The sequence below is a fragment of the Henckelia pumila genome, chromosome 4 (genome assembly GCF_033568475.1).
Source record: "Henckelia pumila isolate YLH828 chromosome 4, ASM3356847v2, whole genome shotgun sequence".
NCBI lineage: Eukaryota > Viridiplantae > Streptophyta > Magnoliopsida > Lamiales > Gesneriaceae > Henckelia > Henckelia pumila.
This window is the reverse complement of record NC_133123.1, coordinates 202080546-202103152: the sequence shown is the minus strand read 5'-3', so window position 1 is coordinate 202103152 and position 22607 is coordinate 202080546. Positions and strand designations below refer to the sequence as shown.

Below are 22607 nucleotides of genomic sequence, written 5' to 3'. Positions count from 1 at the left end.
TCATTTTTTTTCAGATGTTATATAAATAAATTTTGGAACATGTGCTTGATCAAACTTTTTAAAGTAATAATAATTGGATAAACATTTTCGGGTTAGTTTATGCTACATCAGAATATATACATCTCATTTTTCTTAAGATTTTCACGCAAACATCATTCTAAAAACCCAAAAAAATTACTAATGTGGTTAACATGTGTTTTTTCACTGAGATGTTCACGCGAACATTTGGAAAAAACACTGAAAGGAGAGTATTTTATCCGGTGTAGCATAGAATATCCCACCTCCTCGATATAATGAATTGTACTCAAAAGGGTTTGGAAATTCTTTTTTTAAAAAAATTGAACAAGGTTAATTTTTTTAAAATGGTGATGCTACATGTACACGGAGTGTTACATGTTTGGTTATACGTAGAATTTGAAATAACATAAATATATGTTGGAAAGAGTTTTTCAAATAAAATGGAGGAATACATTCGTAATTTCATGTGTAGTCTGTGTGTAACCCAACGTGTAACCCTCCATGTACACATAGAATTTACCTTTTTAAAATACTTTATAAATATCTTATGAGCCAACCTGCTTGAATTGCTCTAAAATAGTAAATACCGAAGATTGAATCAATGTTTTTAAAAAATATTTTAGTTTATTATCATTACATAATAATTATAATCATAATTTTATATAAATAATTCTGAATTAATATAATAATTTTCTTTTGTCAATAATGGAAACTAAAATCTCAATGTTATACTACATCTGTTCCTAATTAAATGACAATTTTTTTTGTCGGACGTATTAAAAAATTATTAGAAGCATCATTTATATAAACAAGTTTCCAATTTTACCCTAATTATATGTAAGTTATTTAAAAGACTCTATATTTGACAAGGATGTATTAAGAAAATAGTAGGAAAAGAATATGCTTAATTTAATTTTATTTTTTGATTTGTGAAGGGGGACACCCAAATAACCAACTATGAATTTATGTGAATTCTTCTATGTCTGCCGATGCCAGAGCTTCGGTGCCCATAAGGCCCGATTTTGTTTTCTATATATACATGTATATGCTTATGTTAACTTCTCAATCTCTGACATGATTCTATAGTTGGAGACTAGATTAGCTAACGATGATGATGACAATTCATCTGTTTTAAGCCATTTAACCACTTCCATTGAGTCAACCTCGAGTATAATCTTCATTAAACCTTTTCTGCAAGCCAACTCCGAATCCTTTCGAACAGCCCCAAAACTCTGCTTCCCCTATTGAACAACGCCCAATTAAACTTGTGATCCATGGTTTCAGGTAGTTCACCTTTTGTAAACAAGGATAGTTGCTTGACCAACTTCAGTAAACCTAGTCTCATCAACATATCAATTTCCTCTTGCTTGTGCTCTAACATGACAGTTTCTAAAGCAGCAAAGTAAAGAAAAAAATTGTAATGATACTGACAGATTTTTTGATCACATTCAGTGAGGTTGACTGTGATTCAAAGGTATAGCACAGAGAACAAAATCCCATAAACAAACCTAAATAATTTGAGGGATTGGAGGTTGAAGATGCATCAACTTGATTTCCACTTATTCTAAGTAAAAAGTTTCTACCAGGTCAAAGAGGATCGGATCGTCCGAACTACAGAAGTGAGTGAGGTGTCGCTGGCACATAAGATGCATGTAAGAATGGAAGGTCTGAACTGTGGGATCGGATCATCCAAAGAGTATTGGAATGTCCAAAGTCTAGATTGGAACTTCCAGAGACAGGTGTCCAAAGACATGTCAAGACATGCAGGATCAGATCGTATAAATCTGGGATTGGACCACCTGACCTCTTTTTATAAATATATAACCCATGAGATCCTCAAAATTAGTCTGTGTTTGATGTGTAACTTTGTTTCAATGCATATTTTGGGTGCTTAGAGTTACATACTCGAGGTCTGGGCGAGCAAAGTGGTACCGAAGTTATAGTAGAGTTTTGAGTAAGTTTTGGATCCTTCGACAACGGTTTGAAAACCGGTGCAGGTTTAGTCCAAGATTCCTAGTAGTTCTTGGGAATGTTAAGGTTTTAGATCAGTTATAGTGATATGGTATTTACTGGGATTGTAGGCTTGGACCTTAGACTTGTGCTGCTAGGACTGACTTGTAGAGGTACGTGAGTACTGACTGAGATTGTCAAAGGGTAACATGCTTATATGTTACATTTATGTGCCACGATGCATGTTTTATTGCTTTATTATATTATGTTACATGTGCATGTATCATAGTGAGAATGTATCTCGTTCTAGATAAGCCATTTTAATAGGGTTGCTCAACCCTATAATTTTGATAAGATCAAAAACCGGGAGCTACCATGATGATGGGGATCGATGATACGGTGATCTTGATGTGTGTGAGCTACCCGACGGATTTGCCCCCAGATGGTACTACTCACTCTTGGCACCCAGTCTGAACGAGATTGATCTAGTGACCTAGTTACGTATTCACATCATTTGCATGCATCATGTCAGTTTGTATACTCATACTTTACGTTATGAGCATTAGTCGCACATGTCCTTGTTTTTATTCTTGGAGACCCCATTCAATGGGACAAGTCTTAGGCTAGACGAGGTCGGGGGTTCGAGGCATGGTTGAGGCAGAGCCAGTGAACGCTTGAGGAGGTTACCCTAGTTTCTGTTTATTTGTTTAAATTTTGTTTTCAATTGGGTTGTGTAAACTGATGTTTGGACTTCAGTTGTTACCGTTTGTATTCTGCCGGATGGTTATTGAAAGTTCTATCTGATTTAGTTTCCACAGTTGTTTCTCTTTGATTAAGTTCTACTTTAATTTAATTGCATGCTTAACTTTGCATTGGTAAGTGATCTAGGTCGGGTCACTACATTATGGTATCAAATCATGCATGATATTTTGGTACTTAGATGATATGTTTTGGGAATAATGTTTGGTACTCTTTTTAGATGGTCGGACACGATGATGAGAGCCATGGTAGTGTTGGTTGTGGGGAAAAGATGCTCAGAGACATTCCCGAGCAAGATTGAAGACGTGTTGAATTGGTCGATTCCGATGATAATATGTGAGATTTGTACTTTTTTGGATATATTATCATCACTTGATTGTGAGTTTCTCTTAGCTTGCTAGACCTTTGACTCGGCTGAATCGGAAATATATACCGTTTGAGTGTTCACCAGTGTGGAGAAAAATTTTGAGAACTTTGTAGGCGTCTGACTACTGCACCTGTGTTGACACTACCTTTTAGAAATGGAGTTTATGTTGTGTATATTGATGTCTCTCGGCAAGGTGTGGGTAGTGTTCTGACTCAAAATGTGCATGTGATTGAATATGCCTCAAGACAGTTGAAATCCCATGAAGGCAACTATCCACTGCATGACTTGAGTTGGTAGATATCGTCTTTGAACTGGCGATTTGGAATCATTATCTATGTGGTGAGAGATTTGAGATATTTATCAGTCTATATGGTGAGAGATTTGAGATATTTACCAATCATAAGAGTCTGAAGTATTTGTACACACGGGTTGATTCGAACATGAGACAACGTCGTAGGATGGATCTACTGAAAGATTATGACTGTCATGAGACTAATTACCATCCAGGCTCTGCAAATATCACATCCAATGCCCTTAGTCACAAGGTGAGATTATCTGCACTTTAGAATAGTTTTGTGTCAAACAATATCTAAGATTGGTGTTCGATGGGATTCAATTTCAGACACAAGAAGGAATGGAAAGTATTTGCGTTGCTACAATATTATCTAAGTCAGCCTTGTATACTCAGATTCGATATTCTCAGATTTTTGATCCTAAGACATAGCGATTTTATGGTTAGCCAATGGGGATAATACATCTTGATTTCACTACCACTCTGATGGTTTCATGTTTTTGTCTGGCTGTATTGTGATACATAAGGATGACACTTTAAGGAAAGAGATAATATCTCAAGTCCACCATAGTAAATTGAGAATTCATCCTGAGAGTGACAAGATGTATAGAGATTTGAAGAATCGTTTCTGGTGAAAAGGCATGAAAAGTAGTTTTTATCAGTATGTATCTAAGTGTTTAGAGTGTCAGCAGGTTAAGGCAGAGAACTGGCGGCCTGGAAGTTTGCTTCAAAATTTAAAGATTCCTGAGTGGCAATGGGAGCATATCATGATAAAATTCGTGATCCATTTGTCGATGTATTTGAGGTATTGTGATGCTATCTAGGTTGTGGTGGATCGACTCATCAAGTCAACACATTTTATTATGTATAATCGAAGTTTCACTTTTGATCGTATGTCTTATTTGTAAACAGAAGATTATTCAGTCGCATGACATGCCTATATTGATATTGAAACTTATCTAATTATTACATCTCGATCGAGTTTTTTATTTTTTTTATTAATCTTGAGAAATTGACATGCTTCATACCATGAATTCGTCTTATTTTCTATCTAATGTATGTATGATTTATTCTTTATTTGTTAATAAGTGAGATATGTTAATCAAATTATATTAAATATGATTTTATTAATTTTCTATGTTATATGTTGATCATTATTGATTTACGGAAAAAAAATTGGTATAGATGATGCATTCTAAACCTTAATTTAAATTATTGCCTCATATATTTTTTTTATTTTATATTAGGAATTTTCTCTTTTTAGCGATTTTCATATCATGTGTTTTTTATTCTCCATGAAAGAATCATAATTATTATCATGATCTTTAATAACAATTCTTGTGATACTATTTTCATCAATTATTTGCATTTTTCTATCGTTATTATTTAATCAGACGGTTTCTTTTTTATGCTAAAAATATTTACTTGCAAAGAATAACAAATATTTCCTCATTTTTCATCTGCATTCTGGTATTTTATCGTCTTTCATTACTTATATGTAAGTATCGTTAACGATCATTGTATTTGTTGAAAACCATCTTTTCTTTTTGATTTCTGGTTTTTCGAAATCTACTGACATCCTTATGCTTACAATGTTCTCACTGCTGAAATTTTTGATTGAATTTTTAATTTCTTTAATTACAAATATAACATTACATATTTTGCCTCAACCGTTTTGTTGCATATTTTACTTTATTTACTTATCTGGTTGAAAATTTGCATCAATGTAATTTTTACAGGATCTTTAATTTAATGCGAGACGTGTCATCCATAATTTCTAAACTTTTTTTATTTATTAACTAACCCGTAGTAGATTGATTAACATAGATATATTTACAGACTTCAATAATATTTAAATAATATCAATATTATAGTTTTGCTAAAAACAATTGTCCAACTCTTGTAAAAATATTCCTTCATAATTGTAACATCATCTCGTAAAAAAAATTGTTATAATTTTTAGATTTTTTTGAGGAGGAAAACTATTTAATTTTTTAAAGAGCAAATTGGTGATAAATCCCCAAACCCAAACTTGACTTTGCCCTAACTCCCTACCCATAAGATTCTTTGCAATAGCTCCTTAGGACCACAAAACTTGAATATTTAATTGTTTAATTCTTGTACTGGATTTATGCTTTTTTATGCTTAAAATCGAAAGACTTTATGCTAAAATCTGAAGATTTTGTGTTTATTCATGGTACAAAGAATTATCCGTAAAAATGGTATCAAAACCTTAGGTTAATTATTCAGACATAATATTATTCGTTAATTCATGCTTTTCTTTGTTGAGGAGAAGATTTTTTAAAAGATGACTTCAAACGAAGGTTTGAATCAAGAGGATTTTATTCATATGAAATCCTATAAACAAGTTAATCTATTTACAATAGATTACTTACAACAGGTTGTGATTAATGCTCTTAATTTTGAAGAGATAAAGAAAAAATGATTTCTAACTCTCAATTTTTAGAGATTATCCCAGATTCCTCTAAACTCTCCGGAGATCTTAGAGAAATTCAAAAGACGGTACAATATTACAGCAATCAGCTGTATGAAATACCTCGGAAAATTGAAGAAATCCTTAAAAAACAAGAAGAAATTCTTGGAAACCTAAAGGATCTTCAAAATAAAATCATAAATCTAGAACACACTTCGGGTTCTAGAAAAGGAAATACAGGAGGAAGGTTACCACTCTCATTTGGTACCGAACCTTTGTTACATCAGAAAGGTAAAACCAAAATGGTCCAAAAACCTTTAACCAATGATGAAATGATGATTAATCTTATAAAAGCAGTATCAGAGAAAAATACTATCTGATGACTACTTTAGAAAGATTAAATCTCGAGGATCTACAAGATCTTGCGGATTCTTTTGTGAATCTCAAAGTAGTAGATCTAAAAATGAATTCTCCTGAGGGTGAACAACCCATAGGGAATCCCCCAAGATATGTGGTTAAAACAGAAGAACCACATAGTGAGTTCCAGGTTGGAGAAAATTCACATCCAGCAGGAACCAGATCGAGAAGGAGTAAAATCCCACTCCATCAAACTCCTTACGGAAAAACTGTTTTAGATCTAATACATCCTTACGGGATTATGTTAAACCTTGATGTTTTGGACTTCAAAAACAGAGAAGATCTTATAGATGATTGGACGTCAGATATGAGAATAGCAGCAGGGACATTAGATCTCAATAAACAAGGATTCATTAAACTTTTAGAAATGAGTCTAATGGGATCTGTTAAGATCGCATGGGAGATGACTATGCCAGAAACTAAGGAATCAATCTTAGCAGGAGAATCTCTCAGCGAAATTGGAGAAAGAATGGCCACCCTATTTAAAGAACAATTCATAGGGGTAGACTATTTCAATAATCAAGGTACAGAGAAAAAGAGAAGATATACTCAAGCTCTTTATAGCCTCGAGTTACATGATATCTGCTTAGTTGATGAATACATTATGTTATTCACTAAATACAAATGGAATTCGGGAGTCGAGGAAAATATAGCTATTCAGCTATTTTTTGCAAAAATGCCAAGTCCCTGGAGAGAAATGCTGATTAAAGAATATGTTCCAGGCAATCTTGATACATTGGCAAGATGTGCCTCCTTTTTGAAAGGAAAATTAGCAGAATGGTGTCATATGGCAGCATTACAGAAGAACTACAAGAAAATAAGGTGTATAGATAAGCGTACGCCTTTGTGTTGTAGAAAAAATGATCTTCCAACGATCATTGGAAACAGATCACATGGATTTAAAAGGAAAAAATTCAGAAATAATCTCTATAATAAAAGAATGAAAAGTTCTTGGAAACCAAAAACATTTTGGTCCAAACAAAAGGCCAGATCCTATAGATCAGGTTTAAGAAGTGGACCTACAAGAAGATCCCCAGCAACAGGCTTATCACAAAGCAGGGGAAGAACACCATCAAGAAGAACTTTCAGAAGAACTCATACAAGAGTAAGTGAAAGTTTCAAGGATTGCAATTGTTGGACATGTGGAGCAAGAGGACATATATCTACAAATTGTCCAGAAAACGAGAAAAAAGGAGTTAAACTCTTTGAAGCAACACCAGATATGGATGATGCGGTCTTCTTTCAAGATCTAGTCCAAGTATATCAATTTGAAGATATCACCTCAAATGAAAGCATATACGAAGAAGAGATATTGTTTAGTCGAGAAGTTTCTGAGGATGAATCAGAATCACAATCAGAGTAAAGAGGAAGTGTTTCGCCATGAAACACATGAAAGTTTGGCTGGGTTCTTTAGTCAAACCATGATATCTCATAATATGGTCCAAAGGATTATGAGAGAAAATCCAACATTACAGAAGTACCAAGGATTTTCGGCAGGACAAGTTGAAAGAGTCTTAGGAATCCTAGGGCTAAGACAAAGAAGACATAATTTGATTTATAAGGTATCCAGAAGGGAAATGACGATCCCTATGGAATTAACTAGTAATCAAATTGAAATGCAGTTAATTCTCTTTGAAGAAATTCGAGAATAATTACATAAATTAAAAGCAGAAGTAGCAAAGACAATGTCTTGGATTCATATTGGAGCAATCCAGATTATGATCAAGGCTACTTTTAAAGAAGGAATAGATTCACCCATAGATATCGTAGTATGCGATAAAAGAATGGGGAATATACAAGATGCGGTTCTAGGAACTATCTCGGGAAATTTATGTGCAGGAAAAATTGTGGGAGTTATTTATCCAAGAATAGCCTACAATTTAGCTGATAGAGATTTTAGTCGAGCCTTGACTTTGCATCAAAATTTCAAGGAAAAAAGACTAATGAAGGAAGGTAATAGGCCATATTCTATTACGTATCAAATTTCTTATGTTCTTTCTAATACTCACCATTCTGAATTATTTATTAGAAATGAGTTCATTGAAATCCAGAGATATTTGGGAAATTTGCTCAAGCAATATACCCGGAAAGAATCGAGTTTCCTTTAATTCAAGAAATAGACATTCAAATTCAAGACATACCGGTTCTATACAGAGACCTTAAAATAGAACCCCAAAGGTTATCCTTCCAATGAGACAGAATGACAAGCAAGAGATGGGACAAATCTTCTATTCATGAAATTCCACCAGAAGAAAAAGAGTTTTCTATAATAGGAAAACTTAGATCTCCAGAATGATGGAAAGAAGTGAAAATAGTATTTGAAATTACAATTCATCGGAACTTGTTTCCTTGTAACACGATTTATTATTTGGAACAACAGGAAAAAGGAACTGACCAAGGAGTGATAAATATTGGAGAATTGGAAGTTCAAATCTGGGGAATTCCAGGAAAATAAATGGATCAACTCATTCTTGGTCTAAAATTCCTGGAGGACCACAAACCATGGAAACGCCTTGAAAAAGGAATAGAGTTCATGGCAAAAGAAAAGACTTGGAGAATTCAATAAGAATTTTACGAAATGGAAAACCCAGAGAATTGGATAAGGGACAATCCCTTAATCAGATTCGAGAACTCTGTTCACAGACAGAGGAAGAAGAAATAGTTGAAATTAGTAAGTCATGAACATGATTTACTAGAACACATTGAAAAAGTAGAAAGGAGTAACCATACTCTACCTTCTGAGGCCTTAGGGAAACTAAAGGTAAATAGTCTTAATTGGATTACTGAGTTACAACACAGTCTGTTAAAAATGACGGGGCCATTTAGTAATCCCTTTAAAAAATGACAAGTTCTTTCTCCATATACATTCCGATAGGGATGTTATATGAACAATATAAGGCTGAGTATTTTGCAGCTTATATTGACTCGGGAGCAGGAATTTGTACAGCAAAAAGAGGAGTCTTCCCTGAAGAATGTGAAGAGGAATTGCCAAAAATTGCTGGACTAGATTTCTCTCGAAGAATTTTAATTCTTTGCAAAGGAATAAAACAAGCAGAGATCCTTATGGGAGGTGCAGGTCAAACACCTTGGTACAAGATAAAAACACCACCAATCTATTTTCATGATACAGGAGCTGATATCCTGTTAGGAAATAACTTCTTACAAATTTTTAAGAAGTACACGCAAGACAATGAGTCAAGAAGACTTATGTTCACTACAATTTGTGATCATAAAATTATCGTTCAAAGACTCAAGGTTTCTTTTTATCGACAATTGCCGATAACATTTCGCAGCCAGCGTGGAGATAAAAGACAACTTTTTCACCCAAAAATGAAAGATACAAGAAGGTTTGGAGAAACCATGTTGAAAATAACAACAGAACAAGAACTCCAAACAGAGGATATGGAGCTTCTCAAGGTAACTCTAAATCACAGAGATATAGAGTTAGAAAATAAAGTATCCCTTGAAGATGTCAAAAAGAGGCTCAAAGAAAGTTACAACGAGCATCCTTTGGCATGGTGGGATAGAAATCAACTCAAAACCAGTCTTACTCTAAAGGAAGGCAAAGAGTATGAATTCGTCAGATATAAGTCTATCCCGATGAACATAACAGGTCAAAGGGATATGAGAATGATTATCAAGGAACATTTGGACCTTGGTTTAATCAAAGAAGGAGTTTCACCATATAGCAGCCCAGGTTTTCTGGTTAGAAATCATGGTGAAATAAAAATAGGGAAAATCAGGCTAGTTATTAACTACCAATGTATTAATAAAATCCTGGAGTTTGATGGGTACTTCATACCAAGTAGAGAACACCTAATTAGCTGTGTACAAAATGCTAGAGTGTTCTCAAAATTTGATTGTAAGTCTGGATTTTACCAGATTCAAATGGAAGAAGGAAGTAAGAAATTCACAGCCTTCTCTACTCCACAAGGACACTATATTTGGGAATTTATGCCTATGGGATTAGCTAATGCACCCAGATATTTCAAAGAAAGATGGATAACTTTTTTAAAGATTATTTCAACTTTATGTTTGTTTATATTGATGATATTCTTATAGCATCAAAAAATATAGAAGAACACGTTAAACACTTAGAGATTTTCTCTAAAATTTGTAAACAAGAAGGACTGATTTTATCTGAAAAGAAAGCAGTCATAGCAACAAGAAAAATTGAATTTCTTGGTATTGAGATTGATGAAACTGGAATAATTCTACAACCCCATATTCTGGAAAAGGTAAAGAATTTTTCAGATAAACTCAAAGATGTAAAACAACTCCAGAGTTTTCTTGGAGTAGTTAATTTTGCAGGGATGTTCATTAACAATCTAGCAATGTACAGAAAGGTGTCCAGTCCTTTGTTAAAAAAGGATGCTAGGTTTATATGGACCGATAACCATACTAAAGGGGTACACCAATTTAAAGAGATATGTAAGAATCTCCCAAAAATGGCTATACCAAAAGATGAAGATGATCTGGTATTATTTACGGATGCCAGTGACGATTGGTGGGCAGCAGTCCTTAACAAGATCACTCCAGATGAGGAAATACCATGCAGATACTGTAGCGGTATTTTTTCAGAATCTGAGGCCATTAGATGGCATATCAACGAAAAGGAATTTTATGCAGTTAAAAGGGCTTTTGAAAAATGACCATTATTTTTACTTGCTAAAAAATTCACTCTGAAGGTTGATAACACCCAGGTAAAAGCTTTCCTAAAAAATAAGATTGAATCTAAACCTGAGAAAGCTAGGTTATTAAGATGACAAACATTATGTCAAAATTATATTTTTGATATTGTTATTATTAAATCTCATGAAAATATTCTTGCAGATTTCTTAACAAGAGATGGAAGGCAATGACGTGGATTCCATCATGAAAATGCAGAGGCATCTCAGGGAACACCTTGGGTTGCTTCAAAACGAGTTCAACCAGTTAGCCATTAATGCTGAAATGGCCGGCAGGTTACAACAAGCTGATCGGATCAAAGTATCTAATCGAATTACAGGATGTATGCTAGCTCAAACACAACTATGGGCTGCTATTCAAGGGCCAATTGTGAAGGCTATAGATACACCATTGGTTTCTCATAAATAAGATATGCTAAAACCATTGGTTTTACAAGAACAAGAAATACAACCACCGGTTGTGAAACAAGATGTTGAGGAATCTAAAACTCAAGAAACAAGTGCTAATCTATCATCAGCCTTTGATGATCTGGATAAAGCAACAATTGATGAGGATAACTCATCAAGTCAACCCTCCGCCTCTGGGGTAAAAGAGGAAGAGATCAATCTTAGGCCCAACACTGACAAGAGCAAATCTAAGATTGATACTAATCCATCTATTATTTCTCCATTCCAGGTTTATCAACAGAGGTGGGAGAAATTGAATTCAAGGAGTGAAATCAACCCGAACACTTGCAGGGTTGATGTTGCAGGAATATATCCAAGGGTTTGGCTAAAAAACAATGTCAATCCTAAAGATGTAAAACTCTGGTATGAATTTGGGGCTTTGTCTTAGTTTATACAACGTCACCAAGGTTTCCGGAGATATCACAGTTACCAAAATGGATCTAGGAAGCAGTCCAAGAAACATGGGAAAATAATGATCATTTGTCCATAGGAGATGTGCTTGAGTTATACTTTTTCAGTGCAGCTCCAGAACCAACAGTGAAGGATCACACGAACCCTTTCATTTCATCAAGCTGAGGAGACCTGATATAAACAGTCAAAAATTTATCAAAGATCCTAAAACTGAAGAAATACCCTTGGTGTCCACTTTCGGGGAAAATGAGATCTCAACCAGAAGGGCATGGGGTATTTGGGTCTGTCTTACTGAGATGAACAAAAATAAGTTTCCATTCAAATTTTATCAGAATTCTGTGAATGGATCGTTCCTGTTGAACACAATGACAGGAAAAACTACAGCATTTGCGGAAGAACTCTTCGAAAAGAAGAGAAACCTTTTGTGGAACAGCAAGCTGCCGGGGAGTAAAGAAACTCGCCGAAAATTTTGTAACATGGCTCATATTGGACGATGGTCAGAGAATATCTGCCCAGAATGCCCAAATCAGAAGGATCCAAAATTTGGAAAAACCTTTAGACCCCGAACGGATCGAAAGGATTTTTCGGAGACAAGCAAAGGTGGACAAGGACCACCGAAGATGCGTTTTCACAGGGGCCTACTTCAAAAGCAAAAGATGCCCCGACAACAATAAAGCAGACATGTGAGGAGAATAAAGCCAAAAGAAAGTGGCAGACATGTGATTCCTTCACTAGTAAAAGATGTCATCAATAATGGCATAAAAAATTCAAGACAGCTGCCTCCTCCACTAGTAAAAGATGTCATCAATAATGGCATAAAGAAATACAAGACATCTATGAGATTCCCTGAAGTTTCTCAGTGAAACGAGTGAAACTACAGCTATAAATACAGGCATTTGAGGAAGCTGAAGACATCGATCATTCCCTTCAGTTTTCTTACCAATAAATTGTTGTAATATTTCTCTTTCTAAATTTGTAATAAGTTTTAAGTTTTATGTATTTCAAGAACAAGGCTACGATGAGTAGCTAAACCAGTTATCTTCTCCTCTTCAAAGGAGTTGATTTATGTAATAATATTATGTCTGAATAATTTCTCTAAAGTCTCTCGTTCTTTCATGCTCATATTCTATAATTAAATTTATATATCATACGCCTTAAGATAGAAAACGAATTAAGGCTGTGTTGGGTGTCGTTGAAGGAGCTTGTGCAGAAACCATCTGTTGCGACTGCGTGGTTGGAGTGTGAGGAGCACTTCGTAAAACTCAGCAGGTATGACCCGGCGACATTATGGTCAAAGAGGTATTTGAATTTAATTCATTTTTCGGAAGCATGTTGGACCCTAATCTCGAGTATATCGGCTGGAAACCTTGCGTAACCGATAGTCTTGCATGGCCGGGACTGGTTCGATAGATATAACAAAGCCAAGTACAAAAGATTAGTTTTAATTAATTTTTAAATTCAAAAAGGGGACCACTAGGGAGTAGAAACAAAGAAAAGAGTGGATAGGGAGTTAAGTTAAAGAGAAGTTTGGGAATGGGGAATTTTAAATAATTTGCCCTTTTTTAAATTTCAACTTTTACATATATGATATTTGTGTGTTGGTTTGTTCTTTATTTATTATTTTAGATTAAAAATTGACTCCACATGAATTGATTTATTTCAACATCGATGTATAATTTAATTTATATATATATATATATATATATATATATATAATGTTTAAAAATCTGATATTTTGTTATATTTATGAACTCATGATATAATTATTTAGTTCAATAGATCCTTACGCAAATTAAAATACATAAGATTTTTTGTTGAAAAAATATGTCATTCCATCTACAAACAAATAAACACTAAAGTATTTTGGTGTTTCAATCTTTTAAGAAATTCGGTAAGTATTTAATTTAATTAAAATTTTTGTGAAAAAAAATATGTTCACTTTATCTACAAGAAAATAAAAACTAAAGTATTTTGATATTTCAATCTTTTTTAAAACTGAAACCTTATATAATATGCACACATTGTCAATTTTAACTTTATCATAATAATTGATTTTACAAAAATATCCTCATAAAATTTATCAAGTGTGTACTAACCAATGACAAAGTTGAAAATACACAATAATAAATTTTGACCTTGATTTACACTTTGATGATGATGATATAGATAAGTAATATAATATATTACTTTTATGTTCTAGCCAATATTTAACTTTTACATTTATATCCTTATATTATTTATTTTTACATAAATTTTTGTAGAGTAAAAAGACAAAGTTGTAGATTCACGATTGTAAAAATTTACCCTTTTATTCACGCTTTTAAATAGGTAATAATAATAATAATAATAATAATAATAATAATAATAATAATAATATATATAGATATTTATAGACACACACACAATAAGAGTCGAAAAGTATAAATGTCACTCCGACTCTGAACAATCGAGAGCCGTCTTTATCTTTTGAATTGTTGAACTTAAAAGAGCATGCAGAATAGCTACAGACTCCATATTCCGTTCCCTCGACCGTGTGCCGTAGCACATTAATGTTTGAAAAGCCACAGTCACGAGAGAACCGCTGGATTTGCCCTTACCCGAACTGAACGATGATCCAACTCCATCATCAGTACGACCATCTGTAGAAATCACGAATCCAGATGGAAGTATTGGAATCTTGGCTGTGTCCCCTCCATTCACAGCAACAATGACAGATGGTAAATCTATTGGGGCATATATCACCATCGCCCCAAGAGGGTCAATGCAACTCTCTTGCAGAATCAACATGTTGCTCTCCTCGGGTACATAAGGCTGCTATGCAAACGACATTGTTACCGGGAAAAAAAAAAAAAAAGGAAAAGGAAATTTCGAATCAATTTAGGACAAATTGTCGAGGATTTCAATTTATTAAATTAGACATATCATTACAGATGTTGCTCAGCTCACATGCACAAAAGTTGCACTTGATCTGAATAAATAATTTTCTTACTTTTTCAGCATCGTTATATTTCATTTATAAATATAATAGAGTTACCAATCCAGTGATAAAAAAAATGTGTGAATGGAGTACAAAGTCCGAACTCAATGTGTGTGGCTAATTCCAAATTCTAAGCTGTTGCTTAAATTTAAAAGAATGATATTTTCTTTGAAAGAGATATTGTGCTAACTATGTGCCAATAAGGTCTAAGGTAAATGTTAAGATGAAATATTCTCATCAATGCAGCCAAAAATGTCACATACGTTGCACAAAAACTGAACTACAGTTGAGGTAAATGTTAAAAATGAAATATTCTCATCAGAACATCATTATTTCCAGATGCACGACACTCGGAACTTCAAGAAATATATAGCACCCTAGACAAGAAGAGAAAGTAACCTGAATGACAGAGACACAGTTTCCAGGATGTGTCCCAGTTGAGATGTGTGCAATCTCATTGGAAATATTTCCATTAGACAGGACATCCCACTGCATGAAAAATACATTTAATCTTTCAGCCTTACTAGAAATGAAATCATTTCAAGAAAAATAAGACATGATGCGACTATAAGGAAACCAAAAGACAAAACTAGCAAGTTTAAACACCTGAGCTCTATTTTTCTCATCTTTGAAGAAATCAAAGAGAGTTTCATAAGAAAAGGGAAGCCAAAGAGAGGTTGCAGCACTCAAAATCAGACCATTAGGCAGCCCTTGTACATTGCTTCTATGGAGTGAGACCCGCACTCCACTGCTATTCGAAGCTGACGAGTGGGAAAAATCTAGTCTATCTGACATGCTCAATTCTTCACAAAAGTTCATGACCATTCTATGGCAAAGATTCTTCAACTTCCTTCGGCCCTCGGGCAAGCCAATAACTGAATGAACAAGATAAATATAAATCACTTCATGCTCAGTTCCCAAAATCATAAACCCTCACATTATGGGCAATAGAATGAAATATTATAATTATATGTTACCCCCTTCAAGAGAATGTTTATGTGTCATAGTTGGCCCCACTGAGAATGCAATCCTCTCGCACATCCTTTGAAGGGTAACTACCCACCTTGTAGCTCCATACGCTTGACAATTACATACTAAATCTCTATACAAGCGATGGGTCAATGATTTATCGTCCACTTCAACATGCTCAATCCATGTAATCTATCAAGAAAACAAATGCTTTTAGATATTCCATTTCTTTATCAATATGTGCAATGGATGTGCAAACAGCGGGATGAGAGACTTCCAGAAGAGACATTATGTCTTATTTATCTTTTCATACCGACCAAATTTGCATCAACTACTTGATTTACAAGCATAAGTATGCTAGCTCGTGAATTTTTGCACGGTGAACTCTGAGTACACTTTTTGGTGAAAAAGTTCATCAATTTTTTAAAGACCAGAAATTAAATTTGTAAAAAATAAATGCATAACTACAAAGAAAAAAAATGAAGATAATGTGAGGAAAAAAAATTTTAGTTTCAAGAATTTCTTCAACTCAACAAAGAGAACAAATTAGTGACACATGAAAAAATTAAGGAGGATTTAATTTTAACAAAAAAGATATCAAAATAAAATTCTAAACAATTGCTAATATAGTATACATAATGTTGATTAATTTTTAGGTATAGAAAATGCACCACATGAATTAACTTATACTGGAAGGGGTAATTTTTTTTCTTTAAAGTGAGTCGAACAATAAATAATGTTAAAACTATATGTTGAATCTGAAAATAACTAAAATTCATAGCTTTTCGAAATATGAATCTATTTAAAATTCCTAACATTGAAAATGAAGTGAAATCAAAATTTAAAATTCAATGCCATCTTTATTAATCAAATAAAGTATCTTATATTAGGGTAAATAATTTAGAATTCAATTATGAATATATGAGCCCCTAAGACAATTAATTAAAAAAAATATCTATATTCAGCACCCAAAAGCAGTGAATTTTAAAAATATAACTCATTTTATTTTCTAAGATTTATGTCTCTAGTGTATAACGACATATCGGAATCATTACGATTTATTATAACATGTGCACTTGAAAAGTTTTGAAGCACTCAACATTTGGTTAAATGAAAAAAATCCTACCAATTGTCTTTTTTTTTTAAAAAAAAAATGATATGCATTTTAATAACATTCCTCGTTTATGATGGTTATCATCATCTTGGTGCAGACAAGAACAATCAAACCATAATAGTCAATCTAATAAGATTGCATTTAACTCACATTAGATTTTCCATTTGAAATATCTTCAATCATACATCCCGAAGGAAACTTCCGAGAGTGATATGGAGCAGAATCTTCAAGCTGTTTGATGAAATCATAGGATACATCGACTAGAATCCAAGTGCTTGAGTTAAGCTGTCGGCAGTAGCGAAGAAAAATGAATTCCCGGGGAGCCACAAGAGGTGACAAAACGTGTAATTTTCCATACATCTGCACGAACATCATCATATATAAACCTCATAATGCCTTACTCATTGCTAGCACATAGAAAAACTGCTCTTTAAATCTTTACCAAATTCAGAGAACCACCAAACTCTCCAGTATCAATCACTTCAATGGTCCCTGATTCGTTGATAATAGTAGGAAACAAATCCTTCCATTTCTTCTGGAATATTAACAATGCATATTTGTATTTGAAAGCAGGAAGTAACATATAATAATAATAATAATAATAATAATTCACATTATATGTTGGACAAGGAGAGCAAACAAAGTTTGTACCGAATCAAGAAGCATTTCAATTAAATCTGTTGCAGCAACTGCCACCACTCCTGAATCTTTTGAAGATTCAATGCGAGCATTCACAAGTTTTAAATGATTTGTCTTTGGAAAAAGCTTATAATAACTATCGTGATGCATAAGAGATCTCCCATCAGTGGAGGACTTGATCCAGACAGGCTCTTTCAGGTGTAAAAGCTCCACAAGCTCATCCATGGCAGTAGCAGCTATCCCAATAATGAGAGATTTTTCGAGCTTCTCTATTTCAGTTAACTGATGCTGTGATTTCAGATCCTGTAATTTCCATGGCATTTGTTCAAGATCAGGAGCAGCAGAGGCGCCCATTTTGTCACCAACTGAATGATTTTCGGGCGTCTCTATAAAGGACCCAATTCCAGGAGGAGACGTGGCTAGTTTTTGCATGTCAATCAAACGTCTATGCTGCAAAAAGTTGGCAAAAGACCATTTAAGAAATGTTCCAAATAAACATCTAAATAGGAAATACTAGAGCTGCGTTAAAGAACAATTAGCTCGATCAAGTAACATTAAAGTGCAACGTCTCTGGATATTCCACCGTTTAAATAGAAAAAATTTTAGTTACTATCTGAGAAAAAAAAAAAGGAAAAACTGATTATGATCACCTCTTCTGTCAATAGTACATTTTCCATCTTCAACCTCTGTAACACACCATGTTTCTCGTCTTCCCCAAGAGCTGAACCAATACAAGACTGACAAAGGCTGTTTCTTACTGCCTCCTGCATTGCAAGATTCTCGCTGCGAAATCTTTCATTGGCAGACCGGAGGGCATTGTTTTCAGCTCTATCACTTTGCGCCTAAAAAATATTACATTGAATTACCACATTGAATATGAAACCTGAGACTTAGAACATTTACGAAAAAATATGTTCTACATAAAAACTGTTTAGTACCTTTTTCTGAGTCCTTTTATTTTGAAACCAGAACTTTATTTGCGTAGGGTCAAGACTTAGTTCCCTGCTCAATTGCTGCCTTTGGTTCTCATCTGGGTGGGGGCATTCCTTAAAAAAACTGCATTCAAGTCATCAGCACCAAAGAACCTTTCAACAAAAGTATAAAGAAAGGTGAAAAATATTTTAAAGATAACCGATAAGGCTAGAAAGTCGAGAAACTTTTTTAGTTAATTCATCAAGAAATGTTGAAACTAGAGCTCAGATGATATCATAATTTTGTCATCCCACCATTTGTTAAACAAAACAATAATTGGAAAATAAGAGTATGTTATATACACGTTCCCAGAATTTCTGAAAAATAGTTCACAGAAATGTACTTTTAAAAGTTGAATGAGGTTGTTATGTATATTTGGTCGTCGTTTCTGAATGACATGTTTTCTAATTAAGATATCTTATTTAGTTTATCAGATTATTTAATTTTTCCATTATAGAAGGATAATTTAAAATTTAACAATAAATTATTTGAGTTAAAATACAATATAACAGTAGAATTGTTTTTAGGAATGATGAAACATTGAAATAATACAATGATTTTGTGGAAATGAAATTAAATTACATTTTCTATTAAAATAGTTTGAAAATAATATGAGCATATTAGTTAACATTTTCTGGGAAATGAAAGCATTTCCAAAAAAACATAAAAAACCATAGCTTACTAGGAACTCTCAAATTTCTCCTTGCATTAAAATCCCTCTATTTCGATAAAGAGTTAATTGATGGAAGATGCGAGAACAGATGTGTTATTACATAATTATTGAGAGTTATAAAAACCACAACACAGTAAATGATGGACTCATCATGGAATAACAACAAAAACGGGAAAATTAGTTTTAAGTGGCTTATGCATTAAAATGCATGAGCTGAAATTTACCAGAGCAATATGGTGAGACTAAAATATTTCTACTAAAATGCAGGAGTTAGAATTTAATATTTACGCTTCCAGCCGTTGAATTTGTTGCTCAGAATGCCGTCGAAATTGTGCTCCCCTTTTTGCGAGTTGTTGGTTTCTTTGTCACCTGATCCACTTCCTCCTTCAGCAGAACGCATTTCTTTGTTTCAAATGATAAGAAATATTTTTTATTCTCAGCTGCAGAATTTGACCAGGACAAAATAAGCATAAAAAAATTAATCAGAATAGAAAATTTGTCAATAATAAAAAAATGACAGATGAAAAGGATTTCAAAATGGTCCACATTTTTTAATGCTTCTACATTTGTATTCTTTGCTAGAAACAATGATGCTGAATGCAACTACGCAAGTGCAGCAGACTGAGTAAACAAAGCACTCGGATAAGTTCAGAAATCCTGAAGGGACATGCAAGCATCGAGAATAATATAGTCTATGAGAAGCAATTAGGAGATGAACAAGTCTGTGCATGTATAATGTCCATTATAAACTAGAAAAACTGGGATTAAGCTTGGACCATTTGTCACCTGTATTTCACTTACTTCAATATGGAGTAGTGTCCAGAATTACCACAACAATCTTTAAATGAAATAATTAAGAGAAGATGAAGTAGATAATCAAGATCACTTTTAGAAAATTTAAAAGTAAGGACGCACATGCATATGATGATGTATATAAAGGCGGGCGCAGAGGACAAACCTCCCAGTATTTATTCACTTCTTTCAAAAGAAGTAGCAATGGTTCAATCAATCAATAAGGTATAAAATCACATTTCAGAAAATGATGGTGGCATAAAATCGTCTAGCGATTCCAAATTTATTGGCTTATAATGTGGATTGAGGAATAGATTATCCATATTTTGGATTTGGACATTAAAATCACAATCTGCCATCATTAATGAGGATCCATAAATATCAGGAATGATGACAAATTGCATGAGAATAAATTATTCGTAATTAATAGTGAATAAAAAAAACAAAGTATTCCTCATCTATCATTACAAGTTCATTTATACAGGTAGATATATACAAATTTATCGCAATTAATTATATAAATAAGACATTCTTATTCTGGAATATCCTTATCTGTAATAAGGAATATTTGCAGATCAAGTGGGGTTGAACTTTAAGATAATAAAAGGTTTCTTGTGTATCACTACAAGTTCATTTTTTTTATACAGAAAGATGCATACTAATTTATTTGAATTATGCTCTTATCCTGGAATATCGTATCTCTAACAAGGAACGTTTGCAGATTAACTGGGGTTAAACGTAGCTAACACTGAACTTTAAGATAATCATTCTAAGAAAGTTATGTTCCAAGCTGGCCTTTACATTTATTATTTGAACTAGATTCATTAGAATCACAATCTGCTATTCATTAATGAGGGGATCCTTAATAATCAGTAATGATGACAGATTGCATGAGAATAAATTAATGTTAATTAATAGAGAAACAAAAAAACAATGTATTCCTCGTCTAGCATTACAAGTTCATTCATACAGGAAGATGCGTACAAATTTATCGCAATCATAAATAAGACGTTCTTAATCTAGAACATCCTTATTTATGATAAGGAAAATTTGCGGATCAAGTGGGTTCGTTAAACTAGCTATATAATAAGAGTGTCTTGTTTATCATTACATGTTCATTTATACAGGAAGATGCGTACAAATTCATTGCAATTACAATTATATAAACAAGAAGCTTTCATTCCGTCATATCGCTATTTCTAATAAGGAATGTTTCTGGATTAAGTGTGTTAAACTTGGCCAGCATGGAACTTTCTTTCTCATAAAGTTCTGCTCTACTCTGGCCTTTGTATTTGAACTAGCATTAGAATGGTAAAGCATCAATTTCAAATAAAAAAGCAATCTTGTCATGTTAGGTATCCGCCATCGTATGCCATTTGTTATACAAGAGATTTATGAATGCACCACACCTATTTCTATGTCATCTGTGTTTATCAATCTTGTTCAACAAATTTATCGAGTCAAGGCTTATCTGAAAATACACTGCTTGCAAGAATTTCAATTATCAGTGTTTCCCAACAAAATTACTTTAACTATCAGGCACCACCTATACCGACAAGAACACTAGGCTTGCTATAAATGTTTGAATATAGTTTAAGACCGACAATCAACATATAAACATTTTTAGACATCGCTGTCAACCTTTTCCAAATTGAGATGATTTTTCTTCAGAGACCAATGAATTACGACAAAAAACTTTCCACCCTTATTTTGGGTCTTAGCTTTATTTTGCACATTCCTTAAGTAGTTCTTGCTAATCGAATTATGATGATCCATTTTTTCAAGTTCAAAAAACAAATAGCTATACTAGTATCTTTAAAAGATACCCTCAATATTAACGAGGAAAAACATCGATAAATTTGATAATAACGCCATTCATCAAAATTCCAAACGTAAAAGGCTACACAGGTATTTTCAAATATGTTCATCCATAGATTTAACCACACTAACAATTTTGCAATTATTAGGCATGAAACAATTCACATATTCCTATAGCAACTTCGGAAGATTCAGATATCCTCTCCTTTGTTAATACAAATATTAAGGAGCTCTTTACCAATCAATCTACCATGTGATCTCCATTCTCAGTTCCACATCAAGGAAAACCTCATAATGGGTTATTGCTGCACCAGTATGAGCAATAATTATTTCTAAAGTAAGGCATTACTTTCGGAATTATCTACAAAAATTCAAGTTACATACTAAAAATTTTTGTTTCATTTATACTGCACTGATTATATCACAGAATTAACACCATATCTGAGACCTTACAACAGTTTTCTGGTAAAATTTCAAAGTCCTGCATAATACCATACATTCTCGCCAAATTAATCATAGGAAACTGAATAGAAGCTAAAAAATAACAGCATGTAAAGATTTTGAAGCCATAAGATTTTTCTAACAGATTAGTTTTCAGCTAGTTTGAATTCAGCCCAGACCGAGTCTTTTTTTTCCATTTGTTTTGCCAAAATCATCATTTTACCTGAAAAACAAAGGAGCGTACAGATATCCATACCGCAGACGGACGGCAGAGGATTAAGAATGTGGTGTTTTGATTCAAATTTGAAGACACTCCCTAACTCAACACAATGCCTGTAATTTTTTCCGAAAATTGCACGATTGAGTCTCACAGTTGGCTAACTTTCTCCTCCGGACTGAATATGAAGGCTCGGTCCGGCACCACATAGT

The 22607-nt window shown here is 33.5% G+C and overlaps 1 pseudogene; it reads right to left on the bottom strand.

The window, feature by feature from the left end:
* Positions 1-14192: 14192 nt before the first annotated feature.
* LOC140864979 (homeobox-leucine zipper protein HDG11-like) lies at positions 14193-22584 on the bottom strand (annotated as a pseudogene).
* Between the last annotated feature and the right edge of the window lie 23 nt (positions 22585-22607).